This window comes from Podarcis liolepis, assembly GCF_965112155.1.
Source record: "Podarcis liolepis genome assembly, chromosome: 1".
Lineage (NCBI taxonomy): Eukaryota > Metazoa > Chordata > Lepidosauria > Squamata > Lacertidae > Podarcis > Podarcis liolepis.
Window position 1 is genome coordinate 41,966,620 of NC_139554.1, and position 21,020 is coordinate 41,987,639.

At 42.7% G+C, this 21,020-nt stretch overlaps 1 protein-coding gene across 2 annotated transcripts in view; it reads right to left on the bottom strand.

Moving 5' to 3' along the window:
* The window catches only part of GPR176 (G protein-coupled receptor 176), a 33,639-nt gene that overhangs the window by 4,401 nt on the left and 8,218 nt on the right, over window positions 1-21,020 (bottom strand). The window lies entirely within an intron of this gene.

Genomic DNA, 21,020 nt, shown 5'->3' on the forward strand with positions numbered 1-21,020 from the left:
ATGGTAGTTTCAGTTGCATGGACTCCATGTGTCTATTCCAGTGAAGTTTGGGACACAGGTCCACTATTCTTGCCATTGACAGCCATCCAGCTACAAGGCAAGAGTGAAGCTGGAGCTAACTATGGGATAGTTTATCACACCATATCAATATTGACTAATTAATGCATCTGTTAAGGGCATGGCCCTTGTTAAACTGAATTTATTCTGCTCATTGAATTCTAATGTGCACAACTATGATAAATATCAGTATCAGTGTTATTTTTATACAAAATGAGGTGCTGGAACTCACCATGAACACCTCCCTTGTTCTCTAATAATGGCAATGGCGCCCCCCTGAGAGGTGCTGGAACTGGGTTCTGGTGAGTTCTGGCTGAAAAAAGCTCTGTTCAGTATTAAAGGTGGGGCACAATGAGTCACGAAGGCTGTCCAATATTCACAGTGCCTCAGAATTACTTTGGCTATTCAAATCTTTACTAGTATCTTCATCTGTTTGGGTGGTTATAGAAGTGGTTGGAATGGTGGCAGTAATTATCAGCTCTGCGATATTGACACTATCAGATTTCACAGCATCTTAAAAACAAACACTACTTATTTTTCATAGCGCAGAAGGCTTACTATCAATTAGTCAAAACATATTTCAACACAAATAAACTGTGAAAGGAGCTATGGCTGAAAAGCAGTTTTAAATAACTGAACAATACTGGGTGTGTCCCCCCCCCCCCCCGGAGCCAATTCACATAGCCATAAACTGGATTTTTCCCCCTAGCACATGCAGCAATATCTTTTGAGCTGAATGTAATGTGCACATGTTGAACTGATTGTGGGTCACTTTCTGCATACAACAAGAGTAAGCAGGAATCCTATGTGCACAGTGGGAACGATGAATTGTAGTAGTAAATTCACACATATTAACTGCACAGAAAAGGTGTGCATTGCAAGCATGTGAGAGGAGGTTGTGGGGTCATGATAGCTAGCCCTGACCCCAATACACACAGTCCCATTGGCTGCATGTTCATATTGTGGCTCATACTGAAATAAGGCCAATTATGGTAATCTGAACCACGTAGTTTTCTGCAGAGGACAGCCACTTTTGTGAGCTGTGGGCCCTCAGTTTTTTCATTATTAACATTTTGTTTCCTAAGGGATGAAGTGTGGTTTAAAAGCATATTCACTCAATCAATGGTGATGTTGCAAGATTAACATTTTACTGAAAGATTCCCTCAAGTAACAATATCTTTATGGCTATCTCTCCAATCCTATACACTGCAGATAGTCCTTTATTTGGCTTTGTGCATAAATCAATGTTAAAGCAACACAATTTTCAGTACACAACACTTATATCCCCCCAACCCCCCAATAGCTTTTGGGAGTTAATGTTCAATTCTAACAATATAAACATACATCCAAAATCCATCATATTTATTGCTAAACAAAAATCTCTGTTTCTACCATAACCCTTATTGTAATGTTCCATTTATCTGGCTTCAAACCTTCAAAGATATGCTTTCGCATCTTCAGTCAGACAACAGTCTTCATCCTTCAACATCATCCACTACAGAAGAATACTTTAATTTTACCATTAATACAGCAGTAAGCAAACTATTGGGACGCGGGTGGCACTGTGGATTAAACCACAGAGCCTAGGACTTGCCGATCAGAAGGCCGGCGGTTCGAATCCCCGCAACGGGGTGAGCTCCCATTGCTCGCTCCCTGCTCCTGCCAACGTAGCAGTTCGAAAGCACGTCAAAGTGCAAGTAGATAAACAGGTACCACTCCGGCGGGAAGGTAAACAGTGTTTCCGTGCACTGCTCTGGTTCGCCAGAAGCGGCTTAGTCATGCTGGCCACATGACCAGGAAGCTGTACGCCGGCTCCCTCGGCCAGTGAAGCGAGATGAGCGCCACAACCCCAGAGTCGGCCACGACTGGACCTAATGGTCAGGGGTCCCTTTACCTTTACCTAAATACACTTTACACAGCCTCTAATCTGCCCTTCTGTTGTGATACTGCCTTGCATGCTTCTGAAGGTTTCATGAAACTTGGGTCGCAGATACATGCTGTTCCAAGGACCGGAGTTCGCCCGGCTGCTGGCCGGTGGGCTGGAGCCAGCTGGGGGCCTGCCAATTGCCCCCATTCCCAACAGTGGCTTCCAGAAGGTTGCCCAGAAGGGCACGTGGCCCTCAGAATATAAAAAGGTTCCCTACACCTGACTTAAGGAACACCAGGCTGTTTCCAAACAAATTGCTGGTGCCATCTTGGGACCTGGAGACATCTTCTACAGTATAAAAAGCTACGGATACTCTAATTTTTTCCCTCTTTTTATATTTTCTCCTGTAATTACCAAGGAAGCTACAACACTGATGAAGTTCTGAGTTTATTTATGTTAAAACAAACACACACACCGGCCAAACAGTAAGATCTTTCTCAAAGGTCCTTCTCAAAGTGCCCCAGCAAATGAAGTAAGTGCGTGACAACAGGGGAAAGGGCCTTTTCAGTCGTGGTGCCCCACTTGTAGAACTCTTTCCCAGATAGGCTTGTCCACTGCCTACATTAATGGTTTTTAGTTGCCAGGTAAATATGTTTTTACTTTCTCAGGCTTTTTAAAAATGTGGTGCATTTTATTTCTGCTATGATTACTTTTAGTGTTGCCTTCTGTTGTAACCTGTTTTAATGTTTGTTGCTCAATTTTATGAGCTACCGTAAATCAACCTGGAAAGTGAAGTGAAGATATGTTTTAAATAAATAATAATAATCTGCAATAGATGAGATAAATTATTATGCCAAACTGAAAAGGTTTGAAGAACTCAAACAACTAGGGGTAAATTGGCTAGAATATTACCAGCTTAGGGCGACCTTTGAAAAAGATAAGACGTTAAAAGGGTTTGATAATAAAGCATCCATCTTAGAGAAGGAGGTTTTACAGAACTACCAAAAGACTTTCTCCAAAATGTGTCTAGAATGACTTCCGGAATGGAAAAGAGGAAACATATATATTGTATTTTTCGCTCTATAGGACGCACCCGACCATAAGGCGCACCTACTTTTTGGGGGTAGGGGAATTCAAGAAAAAAAAATGTGGCTCTTGGGGGCTTTTGTGGGAGGTGGGGGAAGGGAGAGAGCCAGGGATAGCCGCGCGAAGCCTCCCCAGGGCAGTGGGATGAAGGCTCCCTGCTGCCCTGCGGAGGCTTCGCGGGCTACCCCAGAGCTGCTCAGGAGCTTGTTGGGGCTGGCGGGGGAAGCCCAGCTCCCCCCCCCCCGCCAGCCCCAAAAGGCAGATCGGGGGGCAGCGGGGGAAGCCCGGGTCCCCCCCCCAGCCCCAGGGACCACACATTCACTCCATAAGACGCACAGACATTTCCCCTTAGATTTTAAGAGGAAAAAAGTGTGTCTTGTGGAGCGAAAAATACTATACATATCTATATACTGTATTAAGATGAAAATAATACTGAAAAACAGATAAAATGTGAAATGTGAAATGTGAAAGGAAGTGTTCTGAGAGTGATGGAAGTCTATTACTATTATTATTTTGTAAAAAGTGTTTATTGTATAGAAATATACTTTTCTTTATTCTTTTACTCTACTTTTCTTTGCATTTTTTTCCCTTTTCTTTATTTTTTTTTCCTTTTTCTTTATATTATTCTTTATCTATGGCTTGGTATCGATGTATTTACTTTGTAATAAAAATTATAAAATAAATTCTTAAATGTTCTTCTAATTTTTCTAAGGGTCAAACTAGATGTTACTTCCACTGCATGGTTAGGAACCATGCCAGGGTTAGTATATATAGTCATACCCCGGGTTGCGAAGGTGATCCGTGCAGGAGGCACATTCGCAACCCGCAGCGCCGCGTCTGCACACACGCGTGACACAATTCGGCGCTTCTGCGCATGCGAGAGCGCCGAAACCCGGAAGTAACCCGTTCCGGTACTTCCAGGTTCAGCATGGTCCGCAACCTGAAAACGTGCAACCCGCAGCGTTCGTAACCCAAGGTATGACTGTATTGTATATGGCTAGATTTTTACTGGGACTGCAGTGCTGGGTGGGGGTGGGACAGTTAAGCCTTCTGTCACCAGGTCACTTTCTCCAAAAAATCCCCTGCCCCATGTCAATTAGCTTAGTGAAGGGGGAGTAACAATTGCCACCAATGGCATTTTCCACATGTCCCTGTATGCTGGGGTCCTGACGAACATCTTGCTCCCCCCGCCTCGTCAAAATGTGCCTAGTATTAACTTTTAAAATCCCAATAAGCTTGCTAATTACACAATAAAATGACGTTGAGGGTAATCTAGAGGCAAATTTGGCATTTCCCCTCAATAACATCTCTGTTCTGGCCCAGATTCTGTTGCCAGTCAACTTAGAATAATGTCGACAATTAACAACTGGCACAGATCTTTTTTTGAAAAGTCTCTACTACCCTGACTCAAAGTGCATTCAATAGGCTCCCCTCTGTGAACCTGGAAAGTTAATTTGTTTTGTACCAATCCTTACAAGAACACCCCAAAGAATGTTCCACATTCCAACTACTGAATTAGCAGAGGCTTATTAACATCCACTCCAACGTCTGCCAGGTTCCCCTTTTGCTGGCACACAGGATTGTGCTGTGACTCAACGGGGTTCTTGTTTACATTGATGTGGATCGAGTTCAACTTGCCTTTTGTCCTATGAGTCACATTAATCCAATATTCTTCCTCTATTTCTGACCCATAGTGGTACAATTTGCTTGTGTATGTTTTTCATCTCTTATGTGTACTGCAACTATATTATCTGTGACTTGTAATATTGAATCGCTATCTCCTGAAATAATTGGATATGTTTACCGGTCCCTTTACCTTTTTACCTTGTTCCACAGAGTTAAGATACAACACACTGTTAAGTTTATTCTATAACAGATATTATTCCCTTAAAGCTGATTCATGTGTTTACATTTGAGTGATAATATCCTTGAATAGTGGTTTTGCCAGATTCTTTTCACGTGAGCAAGCAGTTCATATGCTTCCCTGAAAACTTCCTCCTCTGAAAATTGATACCATGTCAGATGGGTTTATTTGATGGGATCACTAATGATTTTCACTCTGGAATGTTGTTTCAGAGACATGTCTCTAAATGTGAAAATGAGATGCTGTAATCTCACAACTGTACCATCTCAAATAAGCACACCAAATGAGAAAACGAAGTGATGAAGACACCATAACTTAGTTCACATGTCACACTAAGGCAACACATGGCTTATAGCAAACACATGGGCTTTGGGATCTTAGATCACAGCTGATTTGCTTCACCCTGGTCATTTTGCTGCTGCATTAGGCTGAACTAAGCCATTGTTTGGAATACACTTGTGATCTGAACTCAGTTTAAATAGAAATTATTCACTTCCTTTTTATAACTGAATAGCACAAATATCTTATTAAGTTTATGCCTTGCTTGTGCTGTTCTGTTTACAAGCTAGACTCTCCACATTACTAATAAAGATTTGAAATTACTTGGTACCAATTAACAGCCTACTGGGTGAAATGTTCTTTTAAGCCAAGGCACCTGCATACAAATTTTCCACTTCATCACACAGGAGATGATCTATAAAGCAAAGAGTTTTTCTTATGAAATGACCTCTTATCTGCAAAGACCGCTATGCTAAAAAAGGGGGTGGGGGTGGGCAACATCCATCCAAAGTCAAGCACATGCATTTCAATTGTAGATACATGCAGTCCAGTGTATATCCATAGGATCATAGGAAATTGCCTGATACCAAATCAGACCATTAGTTAGAGGCAGATTTAGGACACCCTGACCGGTTCCACCACACTGGGCGCCGAGCCTAGGGCAGGGCAATGTTACTATGAAGTAGTGAATAAAGCAGATCGGAGGCGAGAGGCATGCGCCAAATTTTGGGCTCACACAGGGTGCCACTGACATTTGAAAGACCAAAGTCCGCCCCTGCATTGGTTCACCTAGGTAAAAGGTAAAGGACCTTGCATGGTTAAGTCCAGTCAAAGGCGACTATGGGGTTGTGATGCTCATCTCACTTTCAGGATGAAGGAGCTTTCCGGGTCATGTGGCCAGAATGACTTAACCACTTCTGGCGCAACGGAACACCGTGACGGAAACCAGAGCGCACAGAAACTCTGTTTACCTTCCTGCCGCAGCGGTACCTATTTACCGTATCTACTTGCACTGGTGTGCTTTTGAACTGCTAGGTTGGCAGGATCTGAGACAGAGCAATGGGAGCTCACCCTGTCATGCGGATTCGAACCACCAACCTTCCAGTCAGCAAACCCAATGGCTCAGGGGTTTAGACCACAGCGCCACCTGTTTCCCTATTGGTTCATCTAGCTCAGTATTGTCTGCACTGAGTGGCAGTGGCATACGAAGAATATGAGAATCTGCCATATATGGAGTCATACCATTTTCCAGATAGCTCAGTATTGTCTACACCGAATGACAATTCCTTCTCCAAGGTTTCAGGCAGGGGACCTTCCTAGCCCTACAGGCAGATGTCTGGGATTCAACAGAGACCTTCTGCATGCAAAGCAGATGCTCTATCAGTAAACTACATCCCTCCCAGATAAGAATAACTGCAGTGTTAAGCATGGGTTTGCCTCTCCAGTTGAAAGAAATGGGAATTAAAGTGATTAAGTTTGGCTGGATCAGGTCCATTCTGAATTGTCAAATCAAGCTCCTCCATTATTATTTCCTCTTTTTCTCAAAAACTGTCTAATTTTCACCCATTAGCATCAAGTTTTATTCTCTTTAGGAGCACAAACAACACAGGCTGCTACTCACAGTTTCCATAGCAACAACTACTGCGTGAAAGCAAAAATCATTTTCTTGGTCAGATCACAGACTTGGTGAGTCATTTATTTCTGTTTTACACCTAGCTCAGCAAAGGGAAAAACTAGTGCCAATTCTGAAGAAAACTGACTTGTTTCCGACTGCCCTCCCCGCCTGCCCCCCAAAAAATGTCACACTAATTGAACAGCAAAACAAAAGCTGTAAACTTTTGAAGAATATGTGATGTCTTGTTTAAAAATATCCTGGCTAGTGTCCTTAAAATTGCTTGATTCCAACCCTCCCCCCCCCCCACTTATATGAAGGATTATTTAAACTTGAAATATCTAAGCATATTGTATTTGTGAGCTCAGCAGAAAGATATCAGACCTGTGTCAATTCTCTGATTTCGTGCTGTTTTTGTAACAGGATTATTTTTGCAGTTCCTGAGAACAAAAATGGTTTTCAAAGGTTGCTGTTGAATCAAAGAATACATACTGTGAGGTGAAAGACATGCTGAGCTACCATAGGCGGAACATGTGTCAGACATCAGTGCACTTGAGGGGGAAAGATAACTAAATGATATCTATCCTTAACATTAAAAACAACAAAATGGAGAGGAAACCCATCGATTGTAAAACAAATGGGGAGAAATACACTGTATATAAATCTTCCTGAAAGTAATAATACAAAACAATTCAGTAAAAGAACATAATTTATTTTATTTTATGGCATTTATATCCCACCTTTCCTCCAAGGATCTCAAGGCGGTATACACACTACTGTTCCCCATTTTATCCCCACAACAACCCTGTGAGGTAGGTTAGGCTGAGAGGCAGGGACTGGCCCATGCCCCCCCCCCCCCAGTAAGCTTCATGTTTGAGTGGGGATACGAACCCTGGTCTTGAAGGTCCTAGTGAGGCACTCTGACCACTAAACCACCAGTGGTTTACTGTGAAAATAGATTTCAAAATAATCATTGGATGCTTTAAGAACACGGCTTGCCAGTCACTCACATATTCCAGCCTGTGTCTTATCCATGGAGTATCACTTAATCTTAAATCATCCAAAATTTACAAATTAGAAAAAACTATTATCCTTTCTATTTGAAACTATATCCATATAAGATGATAGCACTATACAGGAAGAATATCGTTTTTATAAGAGCAGCTTCAGGCTCCTTAAGAAATGTTGGCAGAACTGAATTCACAGTCACTTCTGCGTTCTTCATAATATTTGAAGGGGAACTTAGACATCTCCTTCTGAGGAAGTGAGGAAGATGTTCTGTTTCAGACATTATACAGGAATGCTGCAAGACAAATGTAGTTGCGTGTCAAGGACCCCCCCCCAGGACACCCCCAAATAAAGACACAGTTCACACATCATTTTTGTTTTTTGGTTTTTGGCATAATTTTGGCCACAACTTTATTGATTACAGCATGTGAGTGGCTGCTTAGGCATTGGTTAGTGACTATCTGTTCCCACTTAGAGGTAGGAACAGAACTGACAACCGCAAGCCTGCGGAAGTCAGTAAGGGTAAACATTTTTGGGGAGAGAACAGAGGTGGGTGCCAGGCTCTCACCTCTCCCCAAATGCTCCCAGGGGCTCTTGTGTGGCCCTAGCCCCTTGCCAGGGGTTCGGACAAGAGCATGGCAAACCCCTGGATTCCTTTACTGGAATACCCTTGCAGCAGCATCATTGGAGGGGCCGGCACAGCCAACCACACCCCCTCCACCAACCAAAATTAACCAATGCCTAACTGCAACCTTACAAGTTGTGATGATTTGCTATGCAGTAAGCAAAAACCAAATGGCACCAGTCAGCCAGCCAAATGATAAAATTCCTACCAGGCCCCTGCTCCAAAGCAGACGACCCCATGACAGGCATAGCAAGGTCAGCACAAACAACCCTAAATATAGGGAGGGTGGGTGGGTGATCCGATGCACGCAGCGAGAAGAGGAAGCTCAACTCTGCACGCAGGGAATAAATAGCACCCCAAACAGTCAATCAACTTTGCAACCTTAAATTCTCCCCAGCGACAATTGGAGGTGCCCTATCAGACTCGTGGCCATCCATACTAACCCGCCCAGCAACAGGGGATGTCATGGTTGCCCCTGCCGCAACAAGTGCTCTCCATAAAGGAGAACCCGCTTTGTGATACAAGCTGTTGAATCTTCCTTTAATGTCCAAAGCGGCTCGCAGGTATTAATGAAAGCATGAGAGACGTCAAAAATGTTCAAGGGGGAGGCAGGGGAGACTCAAATCCGTAGCTCAAGAGGCAAAGATTTCTGAAGTACTGGGGAAAGTCATGAAAAGAAAACACCGGTTTTTTTTTTGCAATGTAGAGGTGATTTTTCATCAAAATAACGATAGAGGAAGGCTTAATGAACCCCTTCCCATGTTGTGTGTCCCCATAAAAATTATCCCACCACCTGTAATTAAATAAAGAAAAACCAAGGAGCTGACTGCAAGTGATGAAATTGGTGTTATTGTGTAGGCATAGGTACCTAGGCAGAGAGATGCTGTCCAGATTCTGTAGAACAGCGGAAACAACTAACCATAACACCGTTTGTGTGACAGCATGATGTGACACCACCGGGGGGCTTCACCCAGGGGGCTTCAAGGGCATTAGCTGCTATTTGCAACCTCTCCCCCAAAATTCAACAAAGCTTTACTGTAGGCGCTGCTCCTTGTTCATTTTCACAGCATAATATACTCTTCTGAGAAACTGGTCGTTGCAGTAGATTGCTCCAGAACTACATAATCACTAATTTACTAGTGTGGCAATCATCTGGGCTGTGAGTCTTGGAAGACCTGCTCCCTGCCTTGAATGCTTTTTTCCCCACCTGGCCTGGGAGGGGAGGGCCCTGACTGACTCCAGCTACAAAATCTGAGGCTGCTGAAGAGACCAGAGACCATCTTGGCTTTTCTTCATGCGGACACGGGACGTCAAGCCTGAGCTTCCACAGCCACCAGCCACCACAAACCACGATTAACAGGATTAGTAGCAGCAACAGCAGTTTATGTTCTATGCATATGATATTTTATTCTCCTGCTAATTGTGATGTTTTAAATGTGCATTCTATATTTGACTTCCTTTAGTGTGTTTTTTTTGAAGATAATTTTTTGGTTAACTTTGCTGCGCTGAATGTGCATTCTGCACTTGACCTCCTATGTAATGTTTTATTTTGAAATCTTTAAGATAACATTTTAGTTTCCTGTTCATTGTCTTGCTTTGAATGCATACTTAGTTTCTTACTTTCTTCTCTAATACCTTATTCTGCATTGTTTTATTGATGTTTTAATGTAGGCTGTAAACCGATACGAGATTTCACACACCCCCTACGAAAAATATGAAGCAGTATAGAAATGAAATAAAAAGAAAAAAGAAAGAAAAGAATGAGACAAGTCAATTGTTTCTGTTTTTCCATTTGCACTTTTGTTTGAGAACTGTGGGCGTTGAATAAATAAAGAAATAAAGAAATAGATAAAGAAAGAAAGAATGAAAACACAGAGCACTGCTCGGAGGTGCTATTTCCTCCTGAGGTAATGCAGTTATTTTTCATTAGCAATGCAGCATACACTTTGGAAGTGCCCAGAAGCTGTATATTACATTACTGCTATCAAATGCTACAGGTTATTCTAAGCCAAGCAGTGCAGCTACCATCCCATACTTGCAGCCTACAGTACTGGAACAGTTTGATCATTTGATAATCTCATTGTACAGTTTGGCCTTCATGTAATGTGTACGAACAATATATTATCTAATAACTATGTAATTACATATCAGGAGAATTGATACTGACACAAGCAAAAATTTCACTGGTGCAAATAATCAAAGATAGGTAGCTGAAAGTAAATGTTTAATTAGGAAATGAGATAGTAAGAGCTTTGCAAATTAATCCAATTAGACAAATCATATACTAAGTCCATTTTCACATGAGACCTAAAATGCACATATGAGCGTCTCTTGTGTGCTGGAGAAACCAAAAGCTAACTTGCAATCATTTTGTTCTGGAAGGAGAGTGTTGCATGGGATTAACTTTAATTAAACTTGCTTGTGTTTCAATTGCTTTCTGCTCTAGTTGTCTGATCTGCTGGATTTGAGAGGGCTGGTTCCTCTGAATTGCTGTGCAGCAAAAAACAATATGATCACTGTAATAGTCATACAGCATATTGAATGATGTTACTGCAATAGTTACTTAAAAGTCCAAGAAATGATTACGAAAAGTATACAATGTTGATTATTACTCCATATCTTTGATTGACTAAGCATCTGAGAGTAAAAGTGTGTATTTTTGTTATTGAGCCTCCAGCAGATAATTTTCTGCCTACAAATATCTGAAGATCTACTGCCTTATAGCTGACATTTGTTAGTCTTTATGGTAGCTTCCACCAACCTTGTACCCTCCAGATGCTATGGACCACATATTGTTATTAAATTTGTGCACTTCCCTTCATCCGAAGATCAAAGGGCGATTCACAACATAAAACTACATGAGAACACAAAATACATAATAAAAGAAACAAACAAAAAATAATCCCCCTCACACAAACTCATTTAAGAGGCCATAGAATGGTCAATCAGTCAAATGCCTGGTTGTAAAGAAACATTTTTGCCTGGCACCTAAATATAGGTAATGAAAGTGCCAGGCGAGCCTGTGGCCTTCCTATAGCTAATGGGAACTGTACGTAGTCTGAAATATCCAGAAGGCATCAGGTTGCTGAAGTCTGCTTTAAGGCAGCAGACTAATCATGGCTATTCCACTGGAAATACTTGGAAAGAGCTTCAGTTAAAAAGAAATGACGTTTTCATTTTTAGCCTTTTTGTAAATATAGAGATGTCAGACTCACGCACTGTACGCATCAGATTCCAAGTTCAGTCCTCAGCACCCTCAATTAAGAGGATCTCAGGCAGTAAGACTGGGAAATGACCTCAGGGCGCCCCTCAGAACTTTGGGACTACAACTCCCATTACCTCCAACCAGCAACTTGTGCCTTAGGACTATGCACTTGTTTAGGAAAGGTTGTAAAGTCAATGCCCAACATATGCAAGCACCAATGAACACCAACACAAGGTGAGAGAGGGCTGACAAGTGTGACTCTGTTACTGCACCATGCACTCACTTGACAAGATTTATCTAAATCTGAATATAGGCATGGCACATTAATATCTTTAGCACCCCCACTGAGTTGAATTCTGTTCAAATTTTTCATACTGAGCTTGAGCACCTCCCCTGACCCTTATACAACCAAAATGCCCTCTTTAAAAAACAACAACAGAACAAAGGGGATTTTTGTGTCAGATTATTTCTTCCAATTCTGTGTAATCAAATACCCAAGTCTTATCAATTTCTTTTTGCTGTATATGGGACTTGACTTTTCCAGATTTCCCTCCTATAAGGAGACATGTTTTAATTGACTGGTGCCAATTAAAATCATTCCAGTTTCTTCTGGCACACAAGATTTCAGTGCCTGTGTTCCACTTTGCTGATTAAAAACTGGTGTGAAAAGCGACACACAGGCTTCACCTACAAAACTGGCAGCACTGCTGATTACTTCACATAAAAGCATTGCCATTAAAAACAGCCTGCAGATAACAGAACCTGTTAGTGAAATATGTATGCATGTATATCAAGATGAAATCTATTTCAGGGTAAGTTTTGTTTATTTTTCTCCTTTTCACTCTTTACTTTGTTATCTTATTCAAGATGACGAGATACCTTTCATTTAGTTCATGTTGCTAGGAAACAGAACATCATGTTGGAGAACAAATGCCAACAACAGAATCAAATAATTTTCCCCCTACCGCCCCTATGCACACCTACACACCTGCCCAGAGTTTGCATTACTTCCCAATATTTCTTCTTATCATAAACAAGAACACATAGATTAAAGCAGGAAAAGACAATGGCCCCAATTCAGTGAACAGTGATCTGTGCATGGTTTTGACATATGGCTTACTTATGCTGCACTGCACATGTCCAGAGGAGGGCAACCAACGTGTCCAGAGGAGGGCAACCAAAATGGTCAAAGGCCTGGAAACGATGCCTTATGAGGAACGGCTAAGGGAGCTGGGCATGTTTAGCCTGGAGAAGAGGAGGTTAAGGGGTGATATGATAGCCATGTTCAAATATATAAAAGGATGTCACATAGAGGAGGGGGAAAGGTTGTTTTCTGCTGCTCCAGAGAAGCGGACACGGAGCAATGGATCCAAACTACAAGAAAGAAGATTGAACCTAAACATTAGGAAGAACTTCCTGACAGTAAGAGCTGTTCGACAGTGGAATTTGCTGCCAAGGAGTGTGGTGGAGTCTCCTTCTTTGGAGGTCTTTAAGCAGAGGCTTGACAATCATATGTCAGGAGTGCTCTGATGGTGTTTCCTGCTTGGCAGGGGGTTGGACTCGATGGCCCTTGTGGTCTCTTCCAACTCTATGATTCTATGATTCTATAAAGGACTACTGCTGTGTGGCCCAGAGTCAGACATCCATGAACACAGCAGCATGAACACACCTAATATAGTACTTGGGGTGCCATTCATGTCAGGAGCAACTGCCCTTAGATGCAAACTGGGGCCCAGTAGGCTTGGAGTGTCTCCTTGCCAATTAGGTTTTGCTGCAGCAGTGTAGCGATGAGCAGCTACAGGGTTTTGCATGGAATATGCTAACATCCAAAGAGATTTTAGCATATTCATTTGGACCACAGAATTCTAGCATGGATATCAGGGTGAGGTGTGTTGAAGCCGTAGAATTCTGCAAAAGAAAATAGAGGTAGAAGACTGGATTTCTCACAGTGAAATGCTAAGCATTTACACTCAGAAGTAAATTTGTCTAAATTCAGTGGAACTTACTATTGAGCCTCTTATTATTGTGTTAGTGACTGCAGCCTTAAGAACCAAAATCAGATCTACCCCCTTACCCCAATACCCAAGTACAGAAATTTGGTACACATCATAAAGAATATGTGCACATTTTCTAATTCATTCAAGATGTTATCTCCAGGAAATATTAGCTCTGTCCATCTCCCCTACGCGTCCTGTCCACAGACATAATTGATTTGATTTGCACTTTAAATGTCTGAATTATATGAACTAGGAAGCTGAATTTCCATGGCTAAGATACATAATTTCTTAGCAATGTTTCATATTTCATCAGACACCATTAAGCAATAACAACACAGCAAAAGTCAACAACAGCCCCACTCAATGTCAAAACTATTGTGTGGCAGTGGTAGGAAGGAGGAAACAAAGGGACATCCACTATGTGTTTTAGAACTGGAAACCACAGAGGGAAATTGGTTTCAGAAGCGTAGAACTCCATGCAAAGTCAAATCAGCCTGAACAGATTGCTTCATTGCCCATTGGTAGAGATAATGGAGAAAAGGCAGTGAAGCACAAAACAGGTAACATAGTTGAACTCATTGTCTCTAATACTGCTATGGGCCAAGTGGAACAGATTGTATAACTGAGGGCATCAGGTGGGATCTGCATGGGGATGTGGCAAAAAAAAGGTCTTTCCATGGCACGTGGTCCATGAACCTACTGTAATGTCTGCGAATATGCAGCTGCCCACTTATTAAGCCACGAGTCTTGACATACCTCAATCTCCTAGCTGTTCCTGGGAATGCGGATTGGGGACAGAGAAATTCTCAAAGTGACGGAGCAAGTTGTTTTGCAAGTATTTGCAAACGTCATTGCCAAAACAGAGAAAGGCTTGCCACAGGGAAGCCACTTTAGCAGCGCCCCTGCAGCAAATGAAATATGCTCCATGCTGAGACACAAATCACCCCCAAAGCAAGCGTATATTTAGCAATCGCCTTGATTTGTTTTCACAAAATATGCACGGAGGATAGATGACATCACCATCAAGTGGTGGTTATCCTGCACTTTCCACTGTAGTTTTCTGTTACTTTTCCTACCACAGAAGGTTGGGGGGCGGGTGATACAAGAGCACTCTTTAGTTATTTGCTGTATTCTGCACTATCTCAGCAGCTGAGCATCTGCTTTACAACCGGAAGGTCTCAGATTCAATCCATAGCATCTCTAGGTAGGAAGAGACTCTCTGTCTAAACATCTGGAAAGCTACTGCCAGTCAGCATGGACAATAATGAGCTAAACAGACTCAGTATAAGGCAACTTCCTATGTCCCTAAATGTTCACCAATATATGAGACAGTTTGCAAATATCTCACAGCAAATTTCCACCCATAAACCAGTTTTGGCAAGCTTCAGAGCGGATTATTCACATCACTAATTCATGCCAGCATTTGATATCCTTCTAAACAGTGCAGTTTATTATGGCAAAAATGATTCATATGGGCAGCTAATACAAATCCAATTTGCTTTTATCTATATAGTCCTGTTACCAAATGGGACAAACAATGCCCTATGTGGCAGATTTCTTTTGAGGATAAATGAGGAAGTCGAATATTGTTCTATGCCATCAGTCTGATTTCCATGAAGTTAAGAGAAATTAAATTAAATGTATTTGGAAAATCATAATAGGCAATGCTTTCAGACACAGTGAGATCAATCCATAATCTTTACAATTCTCAGTGATGCCTTTTTGATGCTGTTTTGAGAAAGCACTCTGCCATAATTTAGAGCTCCCTATTGACTACTAAAATGTGGTATTCGTGACTGCTGCCTGCCATACATTGTCTCTGCAAGGATCCTGTATTACACTGTGGTTAAGACTCATTACACATAATTTGCTACATGCAAAAGGCACAGAAAAAACAAACAAAATGTCCTAAAGGTTAAAGCAGTAGTTTTCAACCAGTGTGCCATGGCACCCTGGGGTGCCTTGAATGATGGTCAGGGGTGCCGCGGGCAACACTGGCCTCCATTTCTCTTTCCTTCCCTCCCACCTCTGATACCGTTTCATGTCTCTGCCTCCCAAAGGGTTGCATGGCTGTTTGTTGCAGCAGCCCTGGCTACAAGCTCCTTAGGCAAATGGTGCCTCTGGGGCCTGCCAGGACTGCTGGTTGCCAGGAGCTGAGGCAGCCTCAAAGTAAGCAAGCTAGTGTGTGAGGAAGCCCAGCCAGCCAGTTAGCCAGCCTTTGCTGTTAGGAATGGACAGATAAGTGGGAGGCCAGACAGACAGACGCTGCATTGGCCTTTCTTGTGCTTTCTGTGTGTAAGGCCTGCCTATGAGCTGAGTGCCCGGTGCTGAAGGAGAGCCTTTCTGCCATGCAGGCCCACTAGCACCCAGTGCTGCCACCCAGCGTAAGGTTCTAGCCTCACATTCACCTTTGCCCAGTCTCCGTTGGGTAACTAAGACGGGGAGCTTCCTCTTCCCAGGCCCCAGGCGTGAGGAGGCATCTCTCTTTGGGGCAGGGAAGACAGCTCAGTCACCAGGGGCGGCAGTAGCGGCTATCAGAGGACTCCCAAGGAGAGGGGAGAGGAGAGGAGGCTGAGGGAAAACTCCACAAGGGAGGGTGTTCAAAAAAGGGTGGGAGGCTGCCAGCTCTGCAGGCAAGGGAGTAAAATAACTGGGCTCCTGAGCCCCACAGGGGTGCCACAGAAAGACTGTAGTTGGTCAAGGGAGCCGTGGACTCAAAAAGGTTGAAAACCTCTGGGTTAAAGGACAACAACATTAGAGGGTCAGCACGCCATGCCATTTGAAGGAGATTAGTATTTTGCAATATTTTCTACATTTTGCATAGCCTAGTAAGGCTGGACAGTTGCCCAGAGCAGTCCTTGGAAGTTTGATGGGTTGACTGATCTGAGTCCCTGACCTGGCACAATCTGCAATCCCCACTGCTCAGCAAACTAATGGTGAATGAAGGATTGCAGAGCTGAGCAGCAGATTCCCACTAGGGGGCACGGTGTGCTATCTGAATGCAATGTTTCACTTCATTCAGGCAGGAGGACCCTGCTCAGGGCTCATCCACACTCAATTTGCCCTGTGATTTCTAGGAGTCCAAGAGGTTTTTCTTTTGTCCCACCACTTTGCCCAGGAAAACCCACTATCAGGTTTTCTGCGAATTAATGTTTGTTCTGATTCAGCAGTAAGCAGTGAATTTTCTCAGGGAAAGGCTTGGGACAAAAGAGAAACCGATAAATCGCAGGACAAATGGACACAACTCCAGTCCCTTGAGCATTTGGGTGGAATTTCTACTAGCCAAACTAAATACAGTGGTACCTTGGTTTGCATACGTTTTGGTTTACAAACATGTCAAACCCGGAAGTGTGTGTCCCGGTTTGCAACCTTTTTTTTGGATTACAACCCTTTTTTTTTTTTTTTGGATTACGAACAAATTTATTTTGGAGGCCCCATTGGTGAAAGTGCCCCTTGGGTTACAACCTGTTTGGGTTTACAAACGAACCTCTGGAACAGATTATGGTTGTAAACCAAGGTACCACTGTACAACATAGGAGATCCATAATTAGGATCTCACCTTTTAAAAATAGTTCAGAACTCCCGAGAGACATTAACGGGTTGAGGCAAAAGGTGCTGAGAAAAGGAGTGCTAACCCCACTTCCCAATACCATTTTCCTGATCTAAATCCCCACCCCCCCACCCCCGATGCTGTTTGACCTGCATACTGGTACCATGCAAATACAAACCGAAAGAGTGCTCACCAATGCTTCCTCCTCATCCTAGAAAAAAGTGACAGGGTTTTACCCTGGGCCATTGTTTTTCAATGTCTTTATAAATGGCTTGAGGAATTGAGGGGATGCACTTCAAATTTGCAGATGACACCAAACTGAGAGGGATAGCTAATACCTCCAAAGATAGATTCAGGATTCAGACTGGACAACAGGGTCCAAACTAACAAAATGAATCTCAGCAGAGGCAAATGTAAGGTTCTGCACTTACACAGGTATAATCAGATGCACAAATATAGGATGGGGGACACCAGACAGCAGTATATGTAAAAATTATCTAGGAGTCTTAGTAAGCTGCATCAACAGAAGTATAATGTCGAAGAGAAGTAATAGTACCTCTCTATTATGCCTTGGTCAGACATCACCTGGAGTACTGTGTCCAGCTCTAGAGACTGCAATTTGAGAAAGGATATTGACAAGCTGGAACATGTGCAGAGAAAAGTAACTAAGATGATAAAGGGTCTGGAAACCAAGCCTTATGAGGAACAGTTGAGGGAGCTGAGTATGTTTACCCTGGAGAAAAGAAGACAGAGCCGTCTTCAAATATATGAAGGGTTGTCACACAATTGACATCCCAATTTTAGTATTTTTTAATTGGAAGCAATTCCCATTGCTTCTGAAATAACTTCCACATAAGTGCTTTGGAAGACAGTTTGTAATTCTCACAAGGAACGCCCAAGCTCTATTTCTATTATCAGAGAAACTAGTTTTCACACAAAAATAGCCTCTGGCAAGAAAAACTATATGGCCTCAGGTATCGCAGCTGTTGGCAGGAAAGTGAAAACCAAAATATGTCAACTGCGGCTTAAGTAAGGTATCTGTCACCAGTTCTTCTTAGCTGAGACAAAATTATGCTGACCTGTATAGATTCTTTTATTCTGGGCCTCTATCTGTATCATGCTCAGTAGAAATCAGTTACACTGGAAACAAGGCTAGGAATACGACTGGAAGAAAAGCTTAAGTTGCCAGATATTAAAAATCACACAGAAGATTCAAAGCCTGTCTTCTTCTTTGGTGATCACTCGTCGCCGAGTAAGATTGTCTTCCATAAACACGGTTTTAAAAGTGAGTCCGTAAGTGACTGTGGAGGCCAATTCTGGATCCACACATCCTTCCACAGTGGGGACATTGATTTCCGGTCGGGAGTTGATCACGGTGTGGATTTGCCAAGCGTGCCTTCCTCTTAGCACGTTTCTCCTTTGCGTCCTGAGTTCGAGTGTCTTCAAAGCCCATGACACCTTTGGTAAAGGCTGTTCTCCAACTGGAGCACTCGCAGGCCATTGTTTCCCAGTTGTCAATGCTTATACTACATTTTTTTTAGATATGACTTGAGACAGTCTTTAAACCTCTTTTGTTGACCACCAGCATTGCGCTTTTCATTTTTAAGTTCAGAATAGAGTAGTTGCTTTGGAAGACGATCATCAGGCATCCGCACAACATGACCAGTCCAATGAAGAGGATGTTGAAGAATCATTGCTTCAACACTGGTGATCTTTGCTTCTTCTAGTACACTGATATTAGTTCGCCTGTCTTCCCAAGTGATGTGTAAAAATTTTCAGAGACACCGTTGATGGAATCTTTCGAGGAGCTGGAGATGGCGTTTATAAATGGTCCATGTTTCAGAGGCATATAGCAAGGTTGGCAGTACAATAGCTTTGTAAACAAGCATTTTGGTTTCCCTGCGAATGTTCCAGTCCTGTAGCTGGGTATTTGGATGATTTGATGGATTATTTTTACACTTTTTCTGACTATGGACAGAAAGTCAAATCAGTATTGTGAAATTCTAGGGGTGAGAAAGAAAACATTGTTTCTTGGCGTTCGCTGCCTCTTCAGGGTTGCTAGATCACAACGCTGAAGCCTGAACTGACAGAATTCCAACCAGGGTCTGGACTCTAAAGCAGCTGTCCCCAATCTGATGCCCTCCAGCTGATTTGGACTACTGGGACCAATAGGTGTTAGAATACAGAACTGCTGAAGAACACCAGGTTGGAAAAGGCTCTTGTAGACCTAGCAACCCCATACCCTTCCCTGCCCTCTTCCTTCCTACCAATTGTGTACAGGCCACCCTGTCTATGGGCCAAACATGTAGTTTTGCCCCAGTCACACTTTCTCCTTCCTGTCTCCTTCCTTCAACTTTATGTCCCCACTCCCACCCCAATAAGTCTCTGCTTTTCAGGCTGCTGCAAACTTTATCCAGTAACCTAACTTATCTAGTACTCTTGTGTCACCCACTCCAAAGCATACAACCCCACCTTCATCTTACCCAGGGCTGGCCCTACCATTGGACAGAGTGAGGTTGTCTTAAGGCAGCCAGTTTTTAGTGTCATGAAAGGGCAGCAAATGATTTATTTTTTAAAGGTTGTGGGAGTTTCTTCCTTGGGTTCCAAAATAGCTTGGCCAACATAGGTATTTTGCATGTCCCTTGACTGGGGGTGAACATGAGTCAGGCAGCAAAGCATTTTGGACCAGCCCTGAGCACTGTGATGAGAGCCTCTTATCTCCTTGGCCTCAGCTGCATCCTGTCTCCTCTGCCCTTTTCTGCAACCCTCTTCCACCTACCCATCCTTCCTCAGGCATCTAGACAAAGTTAGTTTGCTCAGTTAATATGGGGGGTATAGATATAGCAGTTGCATTTTGGTGTTTCCCGTTTATTTCTATTTGTATTTTTCAATAACCTTTGGGGGGGGAGAAGTCTCACTTTGAAAATACAGTAGTAGATAGGTAGCCGTGTTGGTCTGCCATAGTCAAAATAAAAAAATTCCTTCCAATAGCACCTTAAAGACCAACTAAGTTAGTTCTTGGTATGAGCTTCTTCGTGTGTATCTGAAGAAGTGTGCATGCACACGAAAGCTCATACCAAGAACTAACTTAGTTGGTCTTTAAGGTGCTATTGGAAGGAATTTTTTTATTTTGAAAATACAGTTATAGCACCACTGTTTATATAGACTGACAAAAGGCTTATGAGTTACCTGGTAGGAGGAGGCGATACCTCTCTGCACTGCTTGCCTTAATTTCAAAGCAGCTCCTGCCCTTGCCTGTTTCTATTAGCTGTTTCCTGGGCAAAGTCTTCAAACATCAATGTTGATTCAAAAGGAAATAGCTGGTGCGGGAGCAACCTAGGTTATTTCTCCCACATATGATTTTTTACAGAGTTGGGGCAATATGCAATACACTCGTTCCATTAAGACAAGGATTCCAGGTTCTGCAATGATATCTCGCCCCTCTCCTCCCCGTGTGTGCACCCTGCTCCCCTACCCAAATTTGCTCCAGAGGGTTGAGGGGAAACCCAGAACAGATTTAGGGGACATGCGGGGGGAGAAGAGAAGATATCCTGTTGCACAGGTGGAGGTCCAGGTTACCTAGTGCTACTCTGGATATAACCCATAGTATCTAAATAGAAGACATCTCTGCTCCAGGGGCAGTATGAGGGCAGGACAGGAGAGTTATGTAACCTGGGCCTCATCCTCAAGGAGGACTCAAATTGAGACACTTGTTACTTTTTAGGCATTTGATAAGTTTTGCAATTTGTTTTTATGTGCATTTGACCAAAATGTGACTTCAGCTAGAGAAGCATTTCTTAAGTAAATAAGAATTTTAAAATACGTTTGTTTTTTTCAGGGGACCTTAGTTTGTTTTTGTTTTGTTGTCAT